The following is a 25260-nucleotide window of genomic DNA, read 5'->3' as shown; positions in this document are numbered from 1 at the left end:
CTGAACTAATGAAACATTTACACAAGTGCTGATTTCTTAATCTCTGTGAGTTTTCCTCGTTGTGGTTGTAGGGGGATATACTCTACGAAGGTAAATTCTAACTTCTGCCCAGTGGCCTGTGGGAGCAGATCTTAGTTGCAGTAGCAATTTGTCAGTTCATTAAGAAATGCACGTATCCTAGCTTCCTGATTAATGGTTTTGGTAGACTCCAAGTAGCAGTGGTAAAGTCTGAATTCACTGTTACAAATACGTGGCCAGGTCAGAATGAAAACATCCTTGTAGAGAAGCTGTCACCAGATAGTGCTTTGAGTAGTTAAAGGGACGTGTATGCTTCTGTGTTTCTCTGGATCCTTTGGTAAAATATCCAGCATTCACGGAAGCAGAGCTTTGAAACTGGAATATCTTGTGTGGGAATTTTGTGAACTTTAGACAACTACAGCTAAGGTCATGTCTTTTCATGTGGGTATCTAAAATGCATGAAAACAAAGATTTTAATCAGAGTTCTCAACTTTGGTTCTTCTATAAGAATGATGATTGTATTGCTGTACCTAAGAGAGCTGTTAAGAAATAATATGTTGCTTAAGCACCTTAAATGGAAGATACAATGCAATGAAACGTAGTTCTTTACAACCCATAAATCTTAGTTGTGTATTTGTCCTGTCTTGTGGGCTTCAAGGTGGGCTTTGTCCATAACACTCCATTCTGCTGATAACCTTTTGTTTGTGGTCTCGTTCAGCTCTCCCTTCTGCCCTGATCTGGAGCTTGCCCAAAACTCAGAGCTGCATTCAGGCCTGCATCCAAACAGGAAGAATTCCAGGGATGTAGATGCACAGGACACAGAAGCAGTGCCTAAACGGCCTTTTGTTGCGAGCTCCTTCTGCCTGTGCTGCGGGGCAGCTCTGGCCCAAATGCCGGGCGGCTGCAGAGCAGCTCAGCCTGGGCTGTCAGCACTGCAGCTCAGCCTGGTATAAAAAACAGAGATGATGTTGCTACCCCAAGTATAGCAATGCCCAGAAACTGGGGTGGGTAAAGTAATAGTGAATTGATGTTATGTAGATAGATGGCAGGATCAGGCCACAGTACTTGCTGCATATGTGTAGGAAATGTTTCATAACTACTTTTGAGTGGCATTGAGGGTGGGTGAAGGTTCATCGTGCGGTAAGCGAGGAACTTGCCTTGAAGGTGAGTATGTGTGGGAAGAACAAACTTGGGCCATTAATACTTTTCGGTCTGTTACAACATAAAACTATGATTCTGATGTGTGATACAAGTAGAAAGCGGATTACTGCCTTCTCTCTCTTGATCTAAAACAACTTTCTTTTCCGTCATCTTTTTTTCTTAACTGCACTTACTCTTTCACGGGCAGGAGCGGGCAGCTTTCACTGTCAACTGCCTGCCCAGCAATTTCAAGCAGATAGGAGAGGCAGGAGGTTTCTCACCTGCCCCTCACCACCTCACCGATGCTGGTGGTGTTTCCCAGTCATGTAGAGAAATGTGTATTATTCTTAAGGTTTCCTTTCTGGCTGTGATTTTTATTTCGTGAGGTAAATCAAACCAGCAGAAGACTTGGGGAATCTGAGTAATGCACAGTGCTTATGAGACAGCCTGAGTTCTGCCCTTCGTCGTGCGCAGCTCCAGGAACTGTATCAAATGGTTCATTTTGTTGATTTTGTGTCACAGAGTTTATCCTGAAAACTTCGTATTGTTCTACAAATGTGTGCCTCCTCCTCAGCTCCCCGGGTATTGTATGAGGTCAGCTCAAAAGAACTGGCTGTATCTACCTATACCATGCACAAAATCTGTTTTAAAATCATGTTAATATTTTAAAATGTGGTTGTTTCATATTCTTTTAATGAGCCCTGTGGAGAGGTATATAAATTCTCATCCATATACAAATAGCATGTTCTAGCCCTCATTAATCAAAATGACACTTTCTATACCCTCAAGTGTTTTCACATTTGCACATGAAGTGTGTTCCCAAAACTCAGTGCTGCCTGATTGATCTCTGCATTGTTCAGTTTTCAGACCTATATGTCTAATGCTGGCTGAAAAGATACAAAGGTTCACTTCTGATGTGACTTCTTTAATTCGCTTTTGTAGAATTACTATTACAAACCGTGTAGAAAGTCTTTCCAAGTTCGCTTTTTGCATCGAGCTTGGCATAGGCATGAAGGACCACATCCCATCTTACACTGGAAAGCATACTGCTTACTGCCAAAAAAAGTGTTAGGAGACACTGCTGCTTTGGGGAAGTGTGTAAGAGAAAGACGTCTGTTAAGAACTGAGGAAAAGAAAGCAAAACATCCTTCAAGGCACAGGCTTCCCTGCTTTGCTTACTCTGTTCAAACAATGCCCATTCTAGGGCTCCTGTCCCAAATGAGTGCCATGGAACAGGTATTAGCCAGTGCACACATCCAAGAAGAGGAGGATTTAAATTCAGCAACTTGTCTGCTAGCAAAGAGCACAGGCGACTTACTAATTTCAAGACTTACGTGTGTATATATAAACCAGACAAAGACAGCCTGAGTGAATGGGAAGCAGTAGGAATCCTTTTCTAGGCTTAAAGGACTGTGGAACATATAGAAAACTCCCCCTCATCCTTAGTTTTCTATATACTGTACTTTCACCAGTTATCCCCAAAGCTGGGGGCTATAGGCACGGCCTGGAGAGGAACTTGAATTTAGTGCTCTTTTCTAAAAAAATTCTGTAGGGTTCCGGAATGTCTGACCCCAGGAGTCATCTCCAGGTCCCCACAGAAGGGGTGCTGCCATTATCTGACACTTTTCCTGCCCACATGGCATGTGTGAAACACACCACCAGTTTTACTGCAGCTTGTGCTGAGGATTTTTTGACTGAAGACTCTCAAAGAATTTGCAGAATTTCCTCTGGTGTTTTTTTTTTTTTTTTTATGGTCTAAGCGTGGGTATTTCTGTTGTCTGGCTCAGTTCTTTGCTAAAAGCCTGTCTGAAGATTTTAGTAAAAGATTTAGTAAAAGCAAAATAATGTAGAAATAAACATCACCAAGAAAGAGCATGTGAGTGTGTGCGTAGATCTTGCCTCCTCTATCCCAGGAAGTCTAAATCAGAGGTAGAACAGAAGAAATTGAGGGAAAATACTTACTGGTGTAAGTTCTTTGACTTTGTATGTTTTTCTGGACCATTTCTGCAAGAGGCAGTTATTTTATGCCACCTTTACATGCTGTGAAGTCTCCACGAGGGGTGAATCATGTTTTGGGGTGCATCCATGCCGTGCGAGGGGAAGCGGCACCTGATGTCTCCCGAGCACTGCGTGAGAGGGAAAGCGCAGCATCTCTGTAAACCCATGCTGCTGTTCCTGCTGGTGGGGATTTAGAGCCAGAGATTATCAGGATTAAAAAACACAGACTTTCGGGTTGGTATTTACTGATGCTAACAAGGGAAACGCGCACCTCTTGCTTTGTAACCTGGGCTGGTTTGACAGGACTTGCCTTGCCCGTGGCCCCCTAGGAGGCTGGAAGCTCACCTAGGAGCGTGGGTTGGGTTTGGCGTACGAAAGCGTGATCGGAGCTTCCCCTGCGTGTCCGCGGCCCGCAGCCGTCTGGCCGTGCCGGCGCCCCCCGCCGGCTGCCCCTCGCCCCGGTGCGGCCCTGCCTGGGCTCCGCTGCCCCGAACCCCGGGGCCGGCTGGGGGTGCGGCCCTGCCCCGCTCCGCTGCCCCATCGCACGGCGGGAGCAGCCCGGCTGGCAGCGCGCCCGGCCTGGTCCCGCCGCTTCCCCTTCAGCCAGGCAGGCGGGAGGCGGCCGGTCGGGGGGGCCTTCTCCGGGGGAGCCGCCAGCCCCCCCGGCCGCCCCCCCGGGCCGTGCCGCCGGAGGAAAGTTCTCGGGTGCCCGAGGGCGTGTTCCACGCGTGGGGGAGCAGGTCGGGGTCCCGTGGCGGCCCGGCCCATGTGCCGCTCTGCGCCCGGGGGGGGCCGGGCCGGGGCGGGGGGAAGGGGCGTCGCCATCTGTTGTTAATTCCCGGTCATTGGATTAGTAACCCGCGGTGATGAGATCAGCGGGATCGGCTTTCGCGAGGGGGTACGGCGCTGGCCGCGCTCCCCCGCTGCGCCGGCTCTCGCATGAGGCGGCGGCGGGCGGCCCAGGGGGAGGCAGCGCGCACAAAGCCCGGTAGCCGCCACAGGCCGCCTCAGCGCCGGCACCGGACGCCGGGCGGGGCTCCCGGGCGGCCCGGCCCAGCGGAGCGGAGCGGGACTGCGCCGCCCCGAGCCCCGGAGCCGCCCGAACCCCCACCCCCCGGGCGCGGCGCCCGCCTCGGTGCCGGGCCGCGGCGCCTCCCGGCTCCCCCCCGCCTCCCCGGGGCCGCGGCTCGCCCTGGCGCGGCGGCAGTCGCTGGGAGGCGGCGGCGGGGATCGGCCTGCGGCGGGGCAGCGCAGGGGGCACCGGGCGAGCCGCGGCGGCCGGGCTGCCCGGGGTGTGCGCTCGCCGTTCGCCTCGCTCCCCCTGGCTTCCCCTTCTGCTCGCGTAACGGATCGGTAGAGGCGCTTCGAGGGGGCTTATGGTAAGTTTGCGGTGGGTGGGCGCTTCTGTTCGTGGGAATCCTGGTCTGTTGCACAATGTGGAGAGGCGAGTTCGGGTTTGTTGCTGTTTGTTTTAAATAGTGCCGGTTTCCAAGCTGGCGTTGAAAGAAATGCACTTCTAAACCGTTTTCTGTTCTATAGCGAGATGTGTTACAGTCGAAAATTTAGTTTTCTGAGCTACGGAAGAGCGTTATTTCTAGATGTTAAATAGCTAGGGGCTTGCGTTTCTTACGAACCGAGTTTGTTTGACTTTGCGCTGGTGAAAGCAAAGCCTCGCACCCGACGATTGCCACAAACTAGTCAGTATTTCGCAGCGGGTGCTCGGTGCTCTTCCGGGCACTAAAAGCCGAGACCCCCGGCCCACTGTTCAGACGGGATCTGCGATACTAAACTCTCTTCCCAGCGAGGGTGGGAGGCAGGCAGAACCTTTGTCAAGTCCCGCCGGAATTTACATGCGAGCCTTGAGCTGCAACAAAGAAAGGTATTGACCGAATTAGCCCTCACGTTACTTCCGAAGCCCCGCAGCCGGGCTCGCTGCCGCCGGGCCGCGCTGTGCCGGGCGGGGCGGGAGCGCTGCCCCGGCGTCCCGCGCCCGGCTGAGGGGAGCGGCCGGTGTGGCGGCCCCGCGCTGCTGTTCCTCCGTGCCGGGGGCTTGGCGGCCGGGCCGCTACGGGGGGGTAAAGCGTCCTGTGCGGGGAGGTGGCCCGCCACATTGCCTCCCCGGTGGCGGGGCCGTGCGGGTGGTTTCGCGGAGCTCTGCTGCCCTCCCGGCGCCAGCCCCCCCCCGCCCCGGCTCCGCCTCGGGAGAGCTCGTCCGCCGCGGGGAGCCGGCCCCGCGGAGCTGCCTCCGGGCTTGTGGCTGAGGCGGCCCGGCCTGTGCAGCGTCTCCCAAAGGATGCTACATCTTTAATGTTTCTGTAACGAAAGGAGCCTGTCAGGGACGCGAATATCAAATTGCCGGTAGACAATCTGGTGCTGCTGACAGCAGTGCCAGATACCGTGCGGCCTCGTAACAACAAGCGGAAGTTTTATGACTGGCCTTGGTATGGACGTCTGGTTTTCTCGGTAGCTATCCACCTCGGTGTCTTGCCGCTGCCTCTGGATGTCCTTGGGTGACCGTCCTGTGCCTCAGTGTCCCTGCCAGGGCCGAAGGGAGGCCCAGTGTCACAAGGATGGTGAAACTTCGCCGCCCGGTGCCTTGCGGAGGCCCCCATGGTGGCGTTGCTCTGGGAGCACGAACGGGCGCTGCGAGGCTGGGCGCCCTGTGCTCCCACCAGCAGCGTCCCACCGCCGTCCTCCCAGCCTTCTGCCTGCCCTTGCAAATGTCACCTCAGCCAGCTTTGAAACACCAGGCTTGCTGTTCGACAGGCTTTGGGAGTAATAAAGCACTACCACCTTTTTGCAAGGAGCTTTTCAGTCCTGTGAGATATCTGGGTTGTTTTCCTAGAAGCATAAAAACCCATAGTGAAGTACTAATTGAATATCGTGCTTCTGTAAAGAACCTGAACTTCCGATTTTTGGTTTGACCAAATTATAGTCATCTTTATGACTCACGTTTGTGCAGCATAGGTATTTCTGACTGATGGGCCATCTCTCCTGCGACTCTGCAAGCAGCAGCTCGTTAACTTGTCAGGCTTCATTGTTGCTGTGTAAACTTCGGTAATGGATTTTCCATGTACCAAGAAAGGTTGAGCAAGCTATTTTTGTCTCGTTTTCCTTCAGTCACTGTTTGCCCCTCTTCTGTGTATAGGTCACTGTCCTCTTTGTGGGGAAGCAGAGTGATTTTCACAGTGGCACTCCGTGCCGTGTTGCAGGACTCTGTGTGATGGTTACTTTGAGCTGGCTTTTTTACATCAAGACAGCTGGAGGCTTTTCCTTTGGGCAGCTGTTTTGCCTGTACATTTCAGGCATAGTGACAGCAATCAAGGAGGAAAGCAGAGCATAGTTTTCAGAGATGTTAATTGTTAAAAATACTTGGCTAAAGTGATTAGCAACATCATGTTAGATACTCAGCTGTCCCATCCCTGTAATTCTTCTTGGCTAGGAAGGGGGAGGCAGAAAGAGGGATGCCTTTACCAGATTCAGGTTCTGTAAGCCATGCTGCATTTTAGCTGTCTTCTCTTTTTAGCCTGCTTGGCTGTGCACTACTGCTGCACTGACATCCTTTACTGTGTTCTTTTTTTGCTGGGGCAACATCACCTCAGTGTAAATTTGAGGCTTTCAGAGTGCTTCCAGGCATAGTAAATCCCAGCCTGAATAATGGTAATGCAGAGCAGCCTTGATACTTGCTTCCATCTCCTCCCTCAGTTAGTGAGGACAAATGCACTCCTCTTCTTAATAGAATATCGTTGTAAAGGAAACCTAGATGTATTTTCTTTTTAGCAGGTTTCCCAGGATAGAGGTTTGATGTAAATGTTGCTGGGCTACATAAATCCTGGCTGAAGGCCAAGGCAAGACTGGTAGAAGTGAGGAGTGGTGCCTGGTATCATGGGGGTGCCTACCTTGCTGACACTATCTAGGAAGTGAACCTGGGCTGGTGGCTTGAGCAGCGAAGGGCTCCATGCTGTCAGAACTCTGTTCAGATGGGTGCCACTAACTGAGCATTGTCTGGCTGAGCTACCTTAGTCCAGTAGGTAACTTGAGGCTAGTGAAGATATAGGCCATGTATGTTGTCCTGGGGACTTGGAAGCATTTGGTAAACCGGCACAGATCCATTTACTGTGATGAAGGCAATGCTTAAGGCTGCCCATTGAACAGTTAACCAATTTTTTGAAGTCAAAACTCAATGTAAGGTGGCTATGCGTAGCTATATATTTGCTAATAATTCTGGAAGTTAGTGTTGTCAGTCTTAACTGTTTGAAAATAAACATGTGCTGTGGATTGAAACTTGCAAGACCAGATAACTGCCTCACCCACAGGTATTTTTCATGGGATCGTGTACATGCTAGTGAATCTGCGTCACTCCCTGCAGCACACACATCCTTCAGGGGCGGCTTTAAGCTGTCTTTGTAACGTGCAATTTAGGCAGCTGAAGACTCTGTTAGCTGATGTACGATTGTGCTGCAGGATAAGATGTTAATGCATCACGCGCTTCTTGGGAGAGTAGTTTATGTCTTCAGACTTCTTTAACTATATTCAGCTTATCCTCAGGTCATTTGTGGGGGTGGGTTGTTTGGGGCATTTTGCTTATTTGCTTTTTGCTTTGAAAAGGTACGTGTGGATCACTAACTTGGCCGGTAGACCATGTCCTGCAAATAAAATATAGCTTGCCACTCTGAAAGAGCTGAATCCAGAGTTTACTGATAATGAACAATCAACTGTTGTTCTTTGAAAGGCTGTTTTATTACACTATCCAAGCTACTGTTGCTTGAAGACAGCTGTGTACTTGACCTGTGCTCTGGCCAGTATTTGTAATGGTGTATGCTATCTGAATGTAGCTGTAAGGTGATGTCTGGTATGATGTCAGGAAATGCCTTCGTTTTGCCTCAGCTGCTTGTACTGCTTCACAGCCCACAGTCCTTCAGATTGTATGGTGATAAAATTGGCTTTGGGGTTTTTGGTGGTGTGTTTTTTTTTTTTTTTTTTTTTTGTATTTGGAAAGCTGACAGTATAATCTGTAGCATTCACAACCCATCAGGGAAAAATCCTTGCCCGGAAGAGTTTTATTTCTAAAGCAAATCTTAAAGAGAACAGTGTGCCTCAGTAGCCTTGGTGGCAGCATAGAAAAATGCATCAAAGAGGAGAGCAAGAAAATGTGGCTTATGTTTTTGGGAGCAGCGCTGTGTAAGAGAGAGCTGTGCTCACAGGGTGCCATGACTTCGAGCTAGGAACTGCAGTTGCAATTTAACTGGCAATATTTGGTTGAAACCTGATGGCTCTATTTTGGCTGCCTCTGCTCTGTTAAAGACTGGGCCTGCCCATCAGGGGTGCTGGGCAGAGCTTGCAACTTCCCTTCCTTTGGCTCTTTTTCCACCAAAAATGGAGTAGTGACAGGTACTAGCCTATTTAAATTTATGTGTGTGTATATTTATATTTTTTTTGTGTGTGTTTTTTTTAATGGATGTTGCCTTTGCCTCAGAGGCCAGTGCAGTGCAGTTCTTAATTTGTGTAGCAGTTGAAATGCAGAAATTTGACATAATTTGCTGCACTTTGGCCATAGGGAAGGAACACGTGAGGGAGAGTGTTTATCTGTTTTTTCCCTTGGTAAGAGCAAGGCACCTGGGCTAAACATGGGTGCTCAGCTGTCACCTGAGTCTGTTCATACCGAAGTCATTTGAACTTAGAGCAATGCTGAGCAGTATTTTGTATAATTTTTTGCTTCTCTCTGCTTATTTTTTGTATCTTTGGGTTGAACATCAGGGAGTAATCCTGCTCATGCCTGGTGTCAGATGACAAGTTTTATTGTGTTGCACTGCAGAGTGTGGGTGACTTAGCAACTTTATCTTTGAGGATTTGTCGAAGGGTGAAGTGACAAGTAAGCTTTGGTGTGCAGCACGAAGCGCAGCAATGTATGAAATCCATCTTTGAGCTGATTCCAGACTAATTCTTTCAGGGCCGTACAGCAGACTCCTTAGTTGAGTTTGCTTTCTTGATTTAAATATGTGCATTTTCAAAAGCTTGTTCTACTACTGCCTTTCTTATTTTACCGTATCACCAAAGTCTAGTGTGCACTTGTCTTCTGTTAGATGGGGATGTCCCTTTCTATTCTAACAGTTTCTAAAGAACATGTAGCAAAGGGATTTTGAGAGAGAGACGTTGCCTGTGTTTATGCTGTCTTGTCAGAGGAATGAGGATTTCCTTCCTGCAGAACCAGGTCCATGCTCTGGGACCTAACCAGGGTCTGAACTGCAGTAGCTCTGTCTCCGAAACCTCCCAGTGGTGGGGGCAGCTGCCGAGCTTCCGCAGAAGTGGGTGGGCTGGGCAGCCTGGAACTCCTCTATCTTGCAGCTGCAGTAAGGATTGCTGACTTGCACTTTGCTGTTGTATTTCTTCAGTAGTTTTTCATCTTGGTACCTGAATATAGCAAAGCTCCGTGTGAGGGGGAGAAAGTGAGGCTGGTACCGAGAGATCATTCAAGCTCCTTTTACACCTAGCAGCAGCAGCTACCTCATGTGACTTTCAGTTGTTCTGTGGTTAGACCACGATGTTCACTTGTCTGAGCAAGGCTGTTTCCACTTTTTTTTTTAATTCAGTAGCTTTTGTTAAAAATGGTGTTTCTTGAGCATTTAAAAATCAACGTAGTTAAATTGCTCTTGCAAGGGGGCATTAATCATGCAAGAGTACTTGCATAGCTTTAGGCTTGGAAAAAGGTGGAATTCTTCAGAACTGCTGCAAGGTTTATGTACTCAATTGTCATTTAATTTTAACTGGTTCTCATACAGCTCTCATCAGTGAATGCAAACCCAAATTGCCTCCAGTGGAAGGATACAATTTTTTTTCTTCATTAGACATTGGAGGTTGTAATTCTAAAAGAAAACCTTGTTGCACAAAGTATTTATGTCAGTGATACATTTCATACTGAGAATGTGTTGTCTACAGAGATCCCAAAGTCGTAATTGTAGGCATAGTCATGATCTATGTATTTGGTTTTCTTGTTTTTCTTTAAGAATATTCTGAAAAGTAGTTTTACGAGGGAAGGACAAAAATGGCTTGGAAGAAAGTTGACTGTTGTTGCCTTTGAACATTGAACCAATTCTCCAAAATCTTGAGCTTATTTCCTAGTTCAAGAAACAATTTTATGTTGAAGCCACACAAAATTAAACAATAAATGCACATGAGGACTGTATTAGTTCACAAATGAAAACGTGCTGTGACAGTCAAACCTAACTATAGCCAAGGAAATAGTTGGACTAAGTGTAAGGTAAAGGAATTTTGAATTCGGACCTTTAACTCTCTTGTAAGTTACTAGCTAAATTATAAAAGGTTTCTTGTTTTGAGAATTGCTTTAAGGGTAGCTTGGACATACAGAATAGTCTGGGGGCCAGTACTGATACTGTTGAAACTTTTGTTTTCCAAGTTAAATATCTTGGACTCCATTTCCAGAATAAGCTCTGCGATGTTCCTCACCAGAGGCTGTCATGTTCTTTTGGCAGTAGAATCATTGTAGTGTTTTGAAGTGAAAGGCTGCTTTAAAATACAGTTCAAGTATTGATTTGTTGATACTAGTATTCCTTGCTCAGTGATGTCATTACATACATTTTGTAGTGTATCCTGTGTTTAACTTCATCAACGTGAATTGTTGTCTCAAGTTGAAAATGATCCCAAAATTTACTGTAGCTAATCTGGGGATTTAAGAGTTAAGATTGAAACCTGGTCTTTATGGCATTGTTTGTGTTGTATTATTTACTTTTTTAGCTGAGACAGTTGAGGTTAAAAAAAGCCTATTAAAATTGACTTTCAACTACTCCATTTGTTTGGTTATCTTAAAAGTTTATGCTTATTTAACTGGTAAAAAGATGTACTTGTAGACATTTTTTTCAGATTTCTGTAACATATTTGCATGGAGAATTGAGTATCTATTCCCTGTGGTTTATCACTAGTCTACTTGGACTTGAGGATGTTGGTGTGATACTAGAACATGCTGAACTCTTTCCAGGCCTTGGGAATATTTTGGGACTTCAGCTAGTTCGCTTGGGCAGGGCCATTATTTTATCCTTTGCATAGGAAAGATGCAGCAGCAGCACACCCTTCGGGCATGCATTAAACCTGAGACGGTTTATTAATGAATTTAATTCTGACCTTTGATAGTTTCATCTCATGCTTTAGCAGCATCCCTGTCTGTGGGGTACAGCAGCTAGGTGGTTATTTTGGGGGTGTGACCCTGCAAGGAGGTTTAGGTACATTATGTCATCTTGCTTTCATAAATTGATGCAGCATAAGCAACACAAAATACTGTTTTCCCTGTTGTTGAAAACTGTTGTCAGGCATGTCAGAGATGACAGAAGTTCTTTGAACTAAAGATGATGACACATCAAAGTGTATAAGAGATGGCAAACATTGCCATCCTGATGCTATTTTGACTGTGTTGCTGCATATTAGTATTACACCTGGTGTGTGCCAGCAATTGACTGTGTCCCTGCATTTTGGTATTGTCAGTCTCTGATGCTGTTAACATCTGGTTAATGCTTACTGTAATATTCTCACTTCTAACTCAGTGTACTGATTGTTCACTAAATATTTATATAGTCCTTTGGTTTTGATGTTGCAAGATAAAAAGGGTGTGTTTTCTATCATCTTTTGTATTCAAAGGCAAGTAATGCATTGAGGCTGCTGATTATTTAAAACGATTAAAACATAACATAAAGAAGTTCCTTTGTACTTTGGTCAGTGCTGACGTAACCGTTTCCAGTAGTCTAGAGAATCTTACCCCTAGTTCACTCACGGCTTGTTTAGACTGAGATGCAGTGATCACCTACCAAAGATGTGGGAATGTGCTCAGGAAGGATTTGTTACAACATGTATCGTATCTTATCCTTTGAGGTTTAAATATAACAAGATATATTAAACAAGCATGAGCATGAGACCTGGAATATGTACTGGTGGTTCTTAAGTTTCTTAATGTTCATATTAATGATATTTGAAGCAAAATGTGTGGGTGGAGAGAAGGAGGAGAGGCTCACCTGTGCGATAATTCTCCTGGTAGCCATGTACTGAAGTGTGGATGTAGCAGGAGGAGGGGAGGAACATTCAACAGCACAAATTCTTGGAGGCACACCTGGAGAAAAGGTGATTAGTTTGTCAAAGGGAGTAAGCTTCAGTATTCATCAGGATTTAAAAAAGAAATGAGGAGTGGAAATAGACTTCGTAGGCAGAGTACACGAATGAAACTGTCAGAGTTGCTGCAGGATAGTTCTGTGATGCTCAAATTCCTGTGAGGAGTCAGCACTGATGTGCTAACTTACCTTGCCTCGGCTCAGTAAGCTGCCGTGGGCTGGATGGGAGAAAGTCCATGAGACTGCTGCCTTGAATTCCTGTCTAGGGATACAGTGGTCTTTCAGTTTACAATTTATTTTTTTTTTTCCCTCAGTGAGCCACCTACAGCATTGATAATTGGCTTGCATTTCCTACTCTTAGACCCTGTAACAAGAATCAACAGCTTACTTTTACTCAAATACACCTCTTTCTAGCAATGTTGAATGATAGTGCAAGAGAAGAAAAAAATCGATACGTGCCAGGCGGCCATCACAGTTGAACTGCTGGAAGAAGATACCAAAGGAAAATTCAAGCTGAGATGTATCAGCACACCAGGGACTCGAGAGTGACTGGTGAGTTTAGCTCTTACTGCTGTATTCCATCCACATCCTGCTAATAGAGGACGTTGGAGCAGGATGTCTTAATGAATACAGAAGCCAATCCTCTCCTTTTACTCCCTTTATTTTTAGATTTTGTTTTCCCTGTGGTAAAAAGTTTGGAACTTGGGGGAGCTATTTCCAAGGCTGTGCAGAAATCTCACTTAGTAGTGAGAATGCTGCCTGCTACACAATTATTTGGGAGATAAGAGGGGGTCTTATTCTCTTTCCCTGTAGCTAGAGGTTGCTGTGATTGATTGATTGTTGGTGTAACCTTATTCCAGTGTGTGGAGGCCTGACATCCTGTTTGCTTCTGCAAATGGATGAAGATGCTGAATTAATACAGAAGTGTTTTTCTTTTCATTTTGGCTGTTGGAAAGACTGGGAAAACCACTGCCGAAATCTGGCGTCTAAATTTGGATGCCTGAATTAGCAATCAGGAAGCATAGTAGTGAGTGTAGTAAGCTGCTCAGTTCCTCCGGAGGACTGCTGGCAGTATAGACAACTTGAGCGCTTAACTCACGCAGGCATCTCTGCACCCATTGTGAAAAATGTGTGGGGGATGCTTCCTCTGGATATCCTTACAGCAAGACATAACTGACGTTTTAATACAGCTTTCATCACAGAGTTCCCACTGAAGTGGCCTTCACAAGGGACTTTTTGCTTGTACATTTTTTTAAATCTGAATATTTGCTTATAGTGGGTTTTGCTTCCACAGCTGTTCTGTATTTGGTTTCCTAAGTGGTAAGAAATGTGGTATGCTGAAATCAAAGCTGAGCCAGATAGTCTGCTGTATAAATATAATTGTAAGGGAAAATTCAAGTGGTTACTGTGTTACAGCAAAGTTGTGTGGGTTGATGGTCTTGGTAGTATTCAGTTCTTGTATTTAGGTCTCTTCTGGTGCAAGAAGAATTTTTTATTACATGTAACAATTAGCTTTTGAAATAAAGGGGATTGTCTTTCATTTTAATCATTCTGCCTCTAATAGCAGGGAAGAAAAGTCATTGTTTTGTAAGAGTCCCAACTCTCTCCTCAATGTTTTCTAGAATGACGTTTTAATTGAATTTTATATTTATGGGGCTTTTTCATGGGTTCTTACCTGTTCCTCTGCTGTATATTAATCGGTTGTATTTTTAAAGAGTGTAAGCTTCTGTCCTGCCCATCTTACCAAGCACAAATTCAGTAAACAATTTTTTTGTGAAGAGAATTATTACTTCCATTGGTCACTTTTAATGTGTAATTCTAATAATCAGCTACACTTCTCTTGTTAACATGAAGCATTATATACTTACCTCATATCCAGTATGTGAATAGCTTATAAATAAATAACAAAAGTAGATTTAAATTTCATGCCTGTACTTAGCAAAACTAATGGATGGTAATCAGCGTAATGGCTGGTGATAGATTGTACTGTGCCAGCAGGGGAACTTGCGCCCAGAAAAAGAAACAGATCCGGAGTGACTGGAGACTGGTTGGTGAACATATTCTTCTCCAGGTGCTTTCTTAATTCCTTCAATTAACTTGATTAAGCAGCTTAGTTTAAATAAGCAGAATTGGTGAATTGGAAGTTCTCCCATGAAGTATTTTCTCATTGCCTTAGGAATTAATTCCTTTTAATATCTTGCTTGTGTAAAGCAGGCAGCCTTGGTTGCTCCTCTGTCTTGTACAGACATGAGATGGTGTCTGCTTAGTATGGGAGGCACATGCAGGAGTGTTTGTTTTTCTTTTCCCCCTTTCTGCAGTTGGATCTAGGCAGAAGTCATAAATCACAGTGATTTCTGCACAGTGCAATTGAATGGAGACAGACTGCCTTATTTTTTAATAGTATTGAAAGTTCCCTGCTACTTAGATCACTATGAATCCTTTGTCAACAGAGAAGAGTGTACCCTCTTCCCTTTGCCTGTTCCTCTGCTTTCGAGCTGTGTTTTGTAGTGCAAGGTTAGCTCAGAATGCCCTCCTCTGATAGCTGAGCTAGGTAGCTGGTGTATCTATGGTAGAGCCCGGCTAAAGCAGTGACTGAGAAGTTTATACATGGGAGTTTTTGTTCAAGAGCGCTGTCTGCTGTGTTCCAGTTACAGCACTTCTTTTTCTCATTGCTCTTGGGTGTTTGTGTTGGTTGCAGCTGTTGCATGGTTCAACAAATATTTTTCCTCCTACACACCACCAGTTAAGTGGCTGCTCTTGTAGTCTTCTGACTGCCATTTTAAGGCACAGGTTCCCAAGCAAGGGAATTGCTCTCGGGGACCACTTTGGAATATAATTAAATCTCCTAAATTGTACTACCACCAGTGTCCCCACCAGGTATGCTGGTACATCTCCTTTCCTACCCAAATGCTTTATCTTCACGGCGTGTGTCATTAGGTAAGGAATAGGGATAGGGACGTTAGGGAAGTTGGATGGTAGCACAGGGTTCCTGTTCATCTCTCTGCATTCCTTGAGGATGTCTTCTGCCTTTCCTGTAAGGATGGTGGTTATGTTTTAGTATCTTATACCTCTCAGAGCACAGAAAAGTGGCCTCAGATGGAACCAATTTCTCTATCCCGCAGACCCTGATGGTGCTGGGGAGCCCACCATTAGTAACTAATGCAGCACAAAAAGGCTTTTGACATCTGGGTGCTGCGGTAGCCTGGAGCTTATCTCTCATGTTTTCAGCTGCTGGCCCAACAAATTTTTGATTTTCAAATTATAGGTCTTTCAATCTGGTTCTGGCTTGCCCTGCAAGTAAGAATATGCCCTCAGTTCCACTGGTACATGGCCACAGGTTATTTTGAACCATTTTCTGAATAAATACTTGTATTTCTGCAGTATATAAAGTTGCAATGTCTTGCATAGATTGTCATTAAATCCATGCAGTAGCTTCAGAAATTGAGATGTGTTTATAACTGGCTTTTTTTTCTTTTGAGGATTTCAGAGAGGACCCTGACACTACTTCTACTTATTGTCCTCCCCTTCATTGTACCGTGTTAATCAAAAGTGATGACATGTTTTGATAGTTACTGGTGGCTCTAGATTGGGATTGAAACAGCTGTCTGCTACCTAATGAAAGATGGTGGTTGAGTGTGCTTCCATGATTTTTCTCTTTCCAGTAGTGCCAGGTGTGCTGCACTGGCTCTAAAAGCCTGTGTTGTGGGGTTGGAGGCAAATGTCTTAAAAGGCTACTAAAAAAAATGGGGAAAATTAGTGTTTTCAGTAGTCTTCATCTATGCATCAGTTTCCTCCCCTTTCTTTATGTTGATTATGAGTGGAACATTAAATAAATCAGTCTTTTAGTTCTGGAAGTGTATGAGATTAATTTCTTCCTTTTTTTTTTCTCTTCTCTCCTCTAATTTTGGACAAGATTCACTTTTATGTCCATTGCAAAAATGGGCATTTACTGACCTTAATCTTATTTCAGTGATGAGCTCATCTGCATCATAGAATCTAAATTTAGTCAGGCAGATCCCACCTGTGGGGGCTGGCTAATATTTGCAGCTGACTTTTATAATTTGGAAACAAGTGGTCTCGGCATACGCACAAAGTGGAATTGAAGTGGGCCAGTGCTTGTGGAGAAAACAGGAGCAGCATCTACTGGTGATTAGTTGCAACGATGAGGCCTCTGGAGCAGGTTCAAGAAGGCTCACATGGAAAAGAGCTCTGAAGGTGGGGGAGAGTCAAAGCCTTAATTCTTAAGAAGAAGGGGAAACCCAACAGGGACCCACAAATGAGGCCTTTCCTTCTGTTATGCAATGGGGTGAGTTTGGTGTAGAATCTTGTGGTGATGATTAATGAAAGCTGGTTAGCTTTTATAAACCAGTCTTGCCTGGTTGTAATTATTTTGGGGATGTTTCAGCTTTTTGTGAACAGTTGAGTCCTAATATGAGAGCAGGCTTAAGTCCATCTGGAAGGCTGTATGATTTCAGCAGGACATGTGTGGTTTCCCAGTATTGAAGAAGCTGATAATGGGATATACAGGGGAGGGAAGAGGAGAAGGGGTGAAAAGGAGAGGGAGACTGGAAAGACCGGGTTTGTAACAGAAAGCCCTTTGCCATAAATCTGTGATGAAGATGATACACAGGGCAAGTGAAAATACCTGTTATTCATTCCTTCCCTCACTGTGGAGGAAGATCTCTGTCAGTGAGCGAGATTCTTCAGGTTGAAGTGTTAATAAACTTCAGGATTTTAACGCTCCATTTAACTTTTGTACTGCATAAATTACTTTCTTCAAACTTATCTCTATTTTTGATCTTTTCTGTAAATTGTAACAGAGTTAATGATAAATATAAAAATGCACAACTCGGATTTCTAGTATCTTTAGATACTTTTTTTTTTTTTTGAACCTGTTGGCCAAAGGGCTTGCTTTCCTCAACCAAAACAGTTTGTAGTGTCCATGCAGTATCCAACATGGTTTTACATTCAAAAGAGTGGTCTGGTTTGTATGTGACTTCCAAGTCTTTTGTAATAGTAAACCATAGTTTGCTTGATAAATACAAATTTGCATTTATGCTCATGTGAATACGTTGGTTAGATGTCAAATGGTTCTGGAAGGATCTTCATATTAATCACCTCAGTTCTACCCTGCCTGTGCTGTTCTTGACGATGTGGCAAAGCTCTGATAAAGTTGAAAAAAGAATAATTTTCACAGTATTTGTTTGGGAATGCAGGCTGTATTGAGTGTGTTAGGGGGTTTATAACTTAGTGGGAAATGATTATTTTTCCTAGAGGTAGTCCCTTACTTTTAAAGACATTTCTAAATGTTACTTTTATTCATTACTATGTGGGAAATCAAGGTGGTCTGTATATCCCAATGCAATCTAGGGTTTCACTTGTTTTTCTAGAATTGAAACCTAACTTTTTTGTTAAAAAAACAAAAAACAAAAAACAAACTGTTGATGGAGCTCAGCTTGTATTTACTGATGTGCTTTCTTTTTGTGTATAATGCTGCTGATCCAAATTTAGACTGAGCATATAATTCTCCAGGGCAAAGCAGGGGCTTGCCTGAGTGTTGGAGAATTTGTCTGGCAAATTTAGAAGATGTCTTGAAGATTTCCCCCACCCCCCCCAATATCAAATATGGAGGTTTTGTGCAAAGATTAATCAGAGTATGCTCATTCTAATACAGCTTTTGTAAGACTTCCAGAATGTGATGCTAGTTATTTTATTTTGGTGACAGTACACCTGGAGATTAAGTACCAATCTCTTTTTATTCCTGTCAACACTTGCATCCTGGCACAGTTTTCTTCCAAATAACTTTCAGGTTTTTTTCCTCTTTCACCCAGTGCAGTACAGAATGAAATATAATTAATAATTGTTACAAATAAACTGCTGCTTGAAAGGAAATCCTCTTTGAAAGTCTGTTTAGCAGTGGGAACTAAAGTGTGAAGTTATTTTGAGAAATATCGGCCTTGCGTTTCAGTTTACAGATGATAGTCTGTGTTGAGACTCCTGGAGGTAGGCACAAAGCTGATTTATTTTTATCCATACCTCTATTAGGAAGTCTAGTGTATGTTCTTTAAAGTACTTCCCTGTGGTCAAAAATACCTGAAATTGTTGGCATTTGTAAAATGAAATTCTTCTAGGATGTACACTGTTAGGGCAGTAGTAAAGAGATGTAAATACTACTCAAAGCAGCAGCTTCCTTCAGCATGGCTTTTCCTAGTGGGAGGCCCTCTCTGATTTGAACACTGGAAACAGTCTGGGGTATTTTTTCTCTGTAGAGCAGTATTTGTTTGAAAAGGCAGCCTTTCTGCTTAATCTGGCTCTAGGACAATGAAAGATCCAGAAAGAAAATAACACTCCAGGTAGCTATTGGTGACAGCCAACGTGGCTTCACTAAGGTCAAATTGTACCTGACAAGTTTGGTGGCCTTCTATGATGGGGTTACAACATTGGTTATTAAGGTAAGAGCAACTGATGTCATCTACCTGGACTTGTGCAGAGCCTTTTATGCTGTCCTGTGTGACATCCTTGTCTCTGAACTGCAGAGACATGGATTTGAGGGATGGACCACTCAGTGGATAAGGAATTGGCTGGATGGTCACTCTCAGACAGTTGCAGTCAGTGGCTTGATGACCAAGTGGAGACCAGTGAAGAGTGGTGCTCCTCAGGGGTTGGTATCGGGACATCTTTGTCATTGGCACGGTCGTTGGGATTGAGCGCACCCTTAGCAAGTTTGATGAGGACATCAAGCTGTGTGGTGCAGTTGGCACGCTGGAGGGAAGGGATGCCTTCCAGAGGGAGCTTGACAGGCTTGAGAGGTGGACCTGGGCGAACCTAATGAAGTTCAACAAAGCCAAGTTCAAGGTCCTGCACACGGGTCAGGGCAATCCCAAGCACAGACACAGGCTGGGCAGAGAATGGACTGAGAGCAGCCCTGAGGACAAGGACGTGGGGGTGCTGGCTGACGAGAAGCTCAGCATGACCTGGCAATGGGCATTCACCGCCCAGAAAGCCAACTGTATCCTGGGCAAGCATCAGGTCGAGGGAGGGGATTCTCCGCCTCTGCTCTGCTCTCGTGAGACCCCCCTGCAGTGCTGCCTTCAGCTCTGGGGCTCCCAACGTAACAAGGACATGGGCCTGTTGGAGCGAGTCCAGAGGAGGCCACGAAGATGGTCAGAGGCTGGAGCAGCTCTCCTAGGAAGACAGGCTGAGAGAGTCGGGGCTGTTCAGCCTGGAGAAGAGAAGGCTCTGAGGACATCTCATGGCAGCCTCCCAGTGCCTAAAGGGGCCTGCAGGAAAGCTGGGGAGGGACTTCTGACAAGGGCATGGAGTGACGGGACGAGGGGGAATGGCTGGAGGCTGGAAGAGGGCAGATTTAGATTAGATGCTAGGAAGTTTTTTTTTTTTCTGTGAGGGTGGTGAGACACTGGCCCAGGCTGCCCAGAGCAGCTGTGGGTGCCCCATCCCTGGCAGTGCCCAAGGCCAGGCTGGACGGGGCTGGGAGCAACCTGGTCTGGTGGAAGGTGTCCCTGCCCACGGCAGGGGGGCTGGGAATGGATGATCTTTAAGGTCCCTGCCAACCCAACTGCTCTATGATTCACTACTGAGACCCAAAGTGTCTCACATCTTCAGGAGAAGTCACAGACTCTTGATCTGAGGATATAACTGCCTGTAAATCTTTAACTCCTTAAAGCCCTGCGGCCTTTTGCAGCCTCTCTCCTGCATTACTATGTGCCCTACATATTAAATTAATAGTAAACACAAATGAAAATGCTACTGTGTAAAATGGGGGAGCTTTTATGTGCAAAAGGAAAATCGGTTATATTGCTTAGAGCTCAGGCAATTTGTTTCATGGTACTGCTTTCTCAATCATCCCCGCTTGTCTGGGCAGTTGTTATCTGCTGATAGATGGGTTTTAGTAGAGGCATGTGTTTAAGGCAGATGAAATTCATTGCTGTTGCTTAAATGTGTTGAGTTTTTGTTGATAAAACATTTATTTCCTTATTTAACAGGAAGTTGGTTTATCTTCTTGTTAGCACTCAAAATCTGTACGTAACTTAATTTGTGTTGCCTCATCTGGGAAACACAAAATCATCTCCACAATTTGAATTTGTGATGATGCTTCCTTAACTTATGTAAAGTGTGTTTACTTTATTTCTGTTCTTTAAAAACAGACACTTTAGAAACTTCAGGACTAACAAAGCATTCCTTCCTGAATTTGTGTCTTGTGGCTGACTTGCTGAGAAATCTTTAGGACACTTTGCCTGCAGTTACAGCTCTGACGGTAGCTCATTCTCTTCTGGGTTCCTTGGCGAGATGTGAACTCATGGTCCAGCCTGGTCTTCCATGTGGTTACTTCCAAGATGTCCGTCCTCTCCCCAGCTGCCTCTCGCTGCTGTTCTGTCAGATTTGTCTGATGATGGCTATTGACTGAAGTAGTTAAGGGGGAAGGTTTAGGAGGGACGCAGATGGTGTGATTGTGTAAGCCTATTTTCCTGTAAAACAAAAGAATATGCTTTGTTCAGGATCAAACTTGTTCTCATGGATTAATCTCCTACATGTTTGTGCAAGTACAATGGCTGGGTTCCCTCCAACCCTGCCCTCCCCCTCTTCCAGTGCAATCCTGAGTGGAGGAAATGGGCCTGAGCCCCGCATGTGTTAGTGGCTTCCGTACAGCAGATCACCCACGGTTTGTCCAAGACAGCCTATTTGGGCATCTCTTCTGCATCAGTCTATTCAGCTCGCTGTAGGGGGAAGAATGTCTTCAACTCTTGTCTGTTGTGTTTGGCCAGAGGCACAGTATGGGGTTTTTTGTCACTGGAGTTTGGAAGTGCTGTTGGAAGTACTCAAGTCATCCAGGTCGGATCAGGAACTACCTCTAATGGGCTGCTTCAGCTGGAGCATGCCCACTGGCCATGAAAGCATCTGACAGGTATTGTCTGTATGCTGCCAATTCAAATGAGAATTAAACAAAGACTTAGAAGCAAAAGAAGAAGGCAAAAGCATCCTGGCCATTCCAGACGCATTGCAAATTTTAAGTCATTAGTGAATGTCTTATTTATAGTGAGGCAAAGCACTGGAAACATCCAGTGCAAAATGTATAGACAGTTCCACTCTCACAGTGCCCATCTGTTGTAGAGTCTGGTAAGTCCACAACAGCCTTGTGATGCTTTAGGTGCCTGCAGAGCTGCTATTAGTGGGTGTTCCTCCCTACGCCCATCCTCATCATGATACTGCCCCTAGAAAACCAGTTGTTACCTAGGGTCCATCATGATGTATAAGGACTCACCAGGCTTGGAAAACGTTGATGCACATAATATACTAAGACTGAAGCTTGAGCGAAGGGGGCAGATTTTCACTGGAACATGTTATTACAGTTTCTCCAGTTGCAGTAAAGTTCTGGTGAACAATGGTGTCAAGCTAAAGGAGCCCTGATCTGACTGTCACTTTCTAACATCTTTGGACCTTCCTTCCTGCTTGGGGATCATCTCTGGCACATTCCCTGGGATTTGCTGCTGCCTAGACTGAGGAATGATGTTTTCCAGGAGTCTTATCTTTCATCTGTGGCATTGTAACTTATTTTAAAGGCCAGCCGGCTCTACTGTACATTACAGCAAAAGGAATCACATCAAAAGAATGGTTGTGAGAAGTATTTGGCCGCATCTGAGGTCATTGTTTAACGAATGTTCTGGTTTTGAAATTGAATCTGTATGGGTATTGATCCTTTACAAAGCTGTAAAGGTAAAATGTAAAATTAATTGTCTAAAAAAAAGTGTTAGGCTGGTGAAAAGTAGTAATGACTGGAGAGAAATTACAATATTAAAACAATTATTCCTTGGGCTTTAAATCTCATGTGGTCTGACACTTATTGGTAGTACTTGATGATCACAGCTGAGTAGAAATGTAAAATGGCAAATGATCCTGTAAAATCCAAAATGGAGTTGAAAACATAATTCTCAATTTAATGTTAAGCCTTTTTTCATGTGTTGATTTGCTCTTTTAATATAAACTTGGTACTTGAATGTTCAAAATGGCTATGTCAGCCATTCGGGAAAGACAGGAAGGTATTCACTGTAACAGAAGGGTGAAAGATGAATTGATTTTGTGCCAGAAGGGTGAGGAAGATGTAAGCAGAAGCTCCTGACTACTGAATTTAGATACCAAGTTCAGCTGTGCCCCTTAGGGCAACTTGAAGCAACTGTGGAAATTTACTCCAGGGTTTGGGCTGGTGCCTAAATAGATATTTCTTTCAGCTTTCTTTTCTTTTATTTTTTCCCCTCTCTTTCCTTATGCCAGAACAAGTGTTTACATGACTGTCTGATGCCCCAGATCAGAGGGCTTATCCACCTGAAAATAACCTGGCAAAATAAAATACTACACTTCCTTTAGTTTTCTGAGGCAGACCCATCTCGAGGCCATTTGAATGCAGGTGGCTGCAAGACAAAAGGGAAAAATGAATAGGAAGGGGTGGTAGAAGGGATGTAGCAGCTTGAACATCTGTAAGTTTATGGTAATTGTGGAATCACATGGGTATTCCTGTTAAATACCCTGAAAAGAAAGTGAATGTTTCCTTTCAGTAAGGAATGTTGCTGTTTTTAAAAAGTACTAGAGTAGTAAAAAAAGTAAATTTTATTGTATTATGTTGTTATATTGTTTTTTTGAATTACACTGCTGTATTCTAACTGAAAAGTAAATATGTAAAAAAAAAAACCCAACAACCAAAAACCAAAAAACAAAAAACCCCCTGTTTACAGAATTGAAGTGGTTTATTGTCATCTTTCACATTTCTACAGAATATAAATGTTTGCATCTAAACCCAACTTTCATTACCGGAGAGGCAAATTCCAGAAACATGCAGAGAGGCGGAAGGCATCAAACCAGCCCAAACCCTCAAATCAGCTCAATTCCAAGTACAGTGGATGAAAGCATTTAAAAATACACATTTTGCTGTATTCATAGCTACGCAAGATTCTTTCTGAATTCTTCATCATATGACTAAGGTGCTTCTAACTAGTGGTACAGATGGTGTGGTATTTCAGATTATTCTAATTCCAAGCAGCTAAATGCACAGTCTATTTTAATAACAAGCTTATCTTGAATTGTGAAACAATTACATTTTTTTAACATTACAAAACAAGTTACTCTTTATGGAGGAATGTCCTTGGGATTTTCAGGAATTGAAGAAGTCATGACTTACATGTGGGATGAACAATGCAGCAGTTAAATGTCATTTGCTCAGTGTGCATGCAGCATAACATTTTATCTGTAGCACAGGATAGTTCAGGGTATCCAAGCATTTTTGGCTTTTTGCATTGTTACTGTATATTCCCAATTTGACAAAGAAAGCCAACATTGTTCAAAATGGGCAGTAAATCAACAGTGTCAGATACCAGGATCTATAGTTGAATCCAAGCTGGCTAATCTTTTTTGGGTGCCAAAAATGTGCTTAATTCATTGTCACTCTCAAAACAGTGCTGTCGTGGTTATGCAGCTGCTTGCACACTGGGAACGCAGTTGATAGATATTGGGCTTCATGCCTTTGTCTGGGTGAAGGTAAAAGGCCTTGTTCCTGAACTTCTAAACTCTTCTTCATCAACTTGCCCAGCTCAGCAGAGCTGCTGTTTTTCTTCTTTCTAATGCTCCTATAGAGATGATAGGACTAGGGTTAAATTTAAAGTACTCAAACACTTAGGGTACTGGTTCTGTTCAGATATCTGGGGAAAAAAACCTGGTTTGGTGCCCGTGGAGAAGATGCTTTGATTCAGAGCTTCCCGTTGCAATTCTGTTAAGAGTTCAGGAGCCCTTGCTTGCTGGTGAAAAGCCCAGGTCAGCAGAGGAGGTGGCAGTGAAGTCTGGCTGCAGGAAGGAAGAAACCCAACAAGGGTCAATAGCAAAAGGCGGGAACTGCTGTGGGAAAGTTAGAAATGCTGGCAGATAGAGGCATCCCCTTCCTTGCTTTTTCTGATAGACAATTTCACCAATCAGTGTTGTTGATTGGGACTCACCTGACTGGTTCTTACGTTTTTTGGTAACTGTCAATTTAGGAGAATTAACCTAAGCCTTAGCATGTTCTTACTGCAGTTTTTGAGTTGCGTTTATGTGGTGTCATTTCTCATGGGTGATTTTCAAGCTTTCTGCATGTCTAGCTCATAATCCAGAGGGAAATACAGCTATGAATTCTGAAAGCTGCCTTGCAGAAAGCATATTTCTTTTATCAGCGGTTATATTCTACTGATGTCAACCTACGAGTTGTTAAAAAATGCACCCTATTTAATTACAGCAAACTGATGTCCCAGCAACCCTTTCTCTGGTAAGTTTATTTTGTGTTTTTATTGTGAAAAATTTCCTTACATATTTTGGCAGTCTGCATGAGGACACTGCTGAGCGACGTTGACACACTTCTCCTGTTTGAAGCTGGCTTGCTCTTGTACAGTACATGTAGTCTAATCATCATACCCTGACAAAGCGTGACATGAATGTGAAACTGTGTGACAGAAATAATTTAGGTTACAAAAGCTTAACAGTCTTCTCAACCAGAGATTTCTAGTTGCTGAAGGAGCGTACTAATGTGGTGGTCGTTCTCTTCCTGTCAAAATACTACTTTGTTTTCTACAAAATATCTTTTATCACAGGGATAACTGATGAAATTTAGTGTTTCAGTTGTAGTCACTGAACAGGTATAAGGGAGAGGTCATATATTAAGCCAGATTGAAATATTTTCTTATTTGCCAATTCCTGTAGTGGTTTGAAATGACTGGAAGTGCAAAGCTTTGGGAAGACCTTTGAAGCAAAACTATACAGTGAAAATGCATGTTCTTTTAATTTCAGAATATTTGTGTGCCTAGTGAGAGGATACAGGCAAGGAAATCTAAGTTTCTCCAAGTAGTATAAGATTACAAAAAGTCACGGCAGTTGAATGGTGGTGCTGTGCTTTGCAAGTTTTATTAATTGAGGAGATGGTAAGAAGGTTTTACATCCAACTGTTTCAGCAAATGGGTTGAAT

The 25260-nt window shown here is 44.2% G+C and overlaps 1 protein-coding gene across 1 annotated transcript in view; it reads left to right on the top strand.

Moving 5' to 3' along the window:
* The first annotated feature begins 4028 nt into the window (after window positions 1-4028).
* Window positions 4029-25260, top strand: part of SPSB4 (splA/ryanodine receptor domain and SOCS box containing 4) — a 90239-nt gene continuing 69007 nt past the window's right edge. The window contains exon 1 of the mRNA XM_037407577.1: window positions 4029-4535. The gene's annotated coding sequence lies outside the window, so the exon portion shown is untranslated. The remainder of the gene's footprint in view (window positions 4536-25260) is intronic.

This window comes from Falco rusticolus, chromosome 13 (assembly GCF_015220075.1).
Source record: "Falco rusticolus isolate bFalRus1 chromosome 13, bFalRus1.pri, whole genome shotgun sequence".
Classification (NCBI taxonomy): Eukaryota; Metazoa; Chordata; class Aves; order Falconiformes; family Falconidae; genus Falco; species Falco rusticolus.
This window is presented reverse-complemented; position numbering and strand designations above follow the sequence as displayed.